Consider the following 3,230-nt stretch of genomic DNA (forward strand, 5'->3'; position numbering starts at 1 on the left):
AGGAAACGATTTTATAAAAAAATTTGTTGTCCGATTTTAAATAAATAATTGATTTCAAATAAAAGGAAAATCAAATATTAAACCCCCGCGTAAATATTTATGTTTCTGACGAACAGTTACGAAATTTTACGAATATCAATAACATATATATATATATATATGTATTGCACGTATTTAAATATCTCTATTTTATTCAATCTCGTGAATTTTCAAAAGTAAATAAATTTTCCATCGTTTAAAAATGAATATTTTCGTTCCATAATAAAAAACGAAACAGTTGCAAACAATTTTTAAAATTTTTTAAATTTCTCACAAATAAATCGATCAAGAATTTTAGCACAAAACGAAAGACGTCGATTTAAATAAATTTTGCATCGTTCAAAAATGAATACTGCTCTACTTATTTCCATTCCATAATAATAGTTACAAACCATTTTTGAATTTCTTTCAAATAATCGATCAAGAATTTCAACACAGAACGAAGCAACGAAACACGTCGATTTAAATAAATTTTGCATCGTTCAAAAATGAATACTGCTCTACTTATTTCCATTCTACAGTAATACAAACCATTTTTGAATTTCCTTCAAATAATCGATTAAGAACGAAGCAACGAAAGACGTCGATTTAAATAAATTTTCGTTCAAAAATGAATACTGCTCTACTTATTTCCATTCCACAATAATACAAACCATTTTTGAATTTCCTTCAAATAATCGATCAGAGAATTTTAACACAGAACGAAGCAACGAAAAACATCGATTTAAATAAATTTTCCATCGTTCAAGAATGAATACTGCTCTACTTATTTCCACTCTATAAAAAACAAAACAGTTGCAAACAATTTTTGAATTTCCTCAAACAAAGAGGAAATTTTAACACAGAACGAAAGAAAGACGATGTTACAACGCGTTCGATCTAAATCATCTTTCAAAGTAGAATAGGAAACAATTTGCTTGTATCAAACGAATTACTTTAGATCAATTTCCTGTGTTACGCGCACTCTTGAACGCGTTAGTTAATAGTATTGTTTCGCCATGACCTACTACACTTTGATAATAATTTCCTGTCTCGTTGTCCTGTCTCATTATCCATATGTATGTAAAGAGTTTAGATTCGTTTCGTCGCGTAATTCGATCCGATTACCTGTCCTTTCAGTCGAATTAAATTTCGTTACACGATTCGATTCGATCGATTGGGGCGCGCGATTCTCGCTCGGTCCGAGAGACTGTTAAGTTCGTTTCATTAAAATGTACTCCTCATCGGCCGGCTTCATAAATATTGCGGTACAGGTCGCATGAATAAGTCGGTATGAAAAGTTGCTCGAGAAGAATACTGACGACCCGACGCGTATATACCGAGGGCCAAATACGGGGATAATGATTGCATTATGAGAATAAAGAAGAATATTATCCCTCCTCTTCACGGTTGTATACGAGATTGAAGATCGATATCGAATAATATGTTCTCTCATTATTGGAATATTACGAAGGAAATTTTTATTCTTTTGAGGTGGTCGTATTAAATCGAAGTAAATTGTAAAGTGTTTTTTTAGAATTGTAAATTATGAGTAAAGGAATATTAGATACTTTGTATGTACGATGAGATGATTCGTGTAACAATGAAAGAATATTTGTTTTAATGTCGCAAAGTTTATTTGATATTCGCATCGATTTAAATTTCGAGACGAATTCTTTTGAATATTTTTTAGAAGATTTTAAGAACGATTAAGAAATTTTCCGACCACCAATGCAGAATTTTTTGGCATAAGTCAGCTGCTTCGACACTGATACTTTCCTCATAATCGCTCCAGATTGTGTATTGCCTATATGATACCAGACTTCGTGGCTCCATACGTACAACACATGATACATTTGTCGCTGTGCCCGAGGTCACAGTCGATAAGTTTTATTCTTCTGTCGCGAGTATCGAGACATTAGTAATAATTCGCTCTAAATACTTGACATACATATGGAATACGTGTTAAATAATTGAAAAAAATATATTCGAATATTCAACTCTCTCAGATCCTATAATTTATTGTTTTCCTATGTATGTAATTTTACAGCAAACACATTAAAATATATACTTATATTTAAATTTATTTAACGAAACCAACTTAATTTAATATTCTCTAATTACAATCACTAAAAGAAGAAATATCGAAACCTATTTTCTCTGTCAACATCTTGAACAATCTGTTAAATTAATCGTTCACGATAACTATTAATTTACAGAAAGAAAACAGAAATTTATCCTCAACGTGAATCCATATTCGCTCAATTACTCTAATCCAATGCGAATATCCACCAATCAAAAGTCCAATCTCAATTTCCTAAATAACAAAGCTTAATCTAATCCCTCGAGTAATCCCTCGAATTCTCAAACCCCATCCCCCCATCTATCTCCTGTCTCTCGCAACTCTACGACTCTCGTACGAATTTTAATCCAAACTTGTATCCGAATTATCCGATCCCGAGATACGAGATCCCCACCGTATCTCGTCACGTTTCCTCCGTTCGATCATGCAATTAACGCTACACACCGCATCCATCATAGTGTCATCCAAAATCAAAAGATATGGAACAATCGATTATTCGATTTCGAAAATTCTCCTCTCGAAACCGCGTCGTTCACCGTGGTTGCGTCACGCCGCTACGCATCTATTTCTTCCCCCCCCCTATGTTATCGGCCACGTCTTTGTGTACACCCCATGGCTACGAGTACACCCAAAAACTTTAATCTACTTACTCGATGTCTCACCGTCAACCACGGCCTTTATCCCTCCGCCTTTATTTCTCGATTCGACGAGCAAAAATTCTCAGCTTTCACGATCCCCTCGGCGATCGTGTCGCTGTCCTCTCATTCCACGGAACCGGACCAGATTCCACCGGAAAGATCCACACAGGGAGGGAGGGAGGGAAAGAGAGAGGGATTTTTCGTAATTTCCTTCGTTCTATCGATGTGATACGATGCTCTTAATATCCAACGCGAAAGAGATGTTTCTTCTTTTTCTTCTTCTTTTTTACATCTACCTGGGAAACACGCACAGTGGGCTGAAACACACAGTGATGAAAGATGGTTTCGATGCACTCGCGAACAACGGGAGGAGACTGGGAGAAACGGTGTCGGCGTTCGATCTCTCTCTCCCTCTCTGCTGCCCCCCTCGCACTCACCCCTCCTCCGACCGGGGTGGTGCATGCGCGTGGCCGAGCGTCGGGGTTGCTGAC

At 36.2% G+C, this 3,230-nt stretch overlaps 1 protein-coding gene across 3 annotated transcripts in view; it reads right to left on the bottom strand.

Annotated features, from left to right (window-relative positions):
- The window catches only part of LOC102678444 (schwannomin-interacting protein 1 homolog), a 29,555-nt gene extending 26,397 nt beyond the window's left edge, over positions 1-3,158 (bottom strand). For 2 of the 3 annotated variants that reach the window (XM_031510075.1, XM_031510074.1), the window contains exon 1: positions 2,752-3,157. The gene's annotated coding sequence lies outside the window, so the exon portion shown is untranslated. Of the gene's footprint in view, positions 1-2,751 lie in introns of all 3 variants that reach the window. The other variant, XM_031510076.1, reaches the window with a different exon arrangement.
- Between the last annotated feature and the right edge of the window lie 72 nt (positions 3,159-3,230).

The sequence above is a fragment of the Apis dorsata genome, unplaced genomic scaffold (genome assembly GCF_000469605.1).
Source record: "Apis dorsata unplaced genomic scaffold, Apis dorsata 1.3 scaffold_199, whole genome shotgun sequence".
Lineage (NCBI taxonomy): Eukaryota > Metazoa > Arthropoda > Insecta > Hymenoptera > Apidae > Apis > Apis dorsata.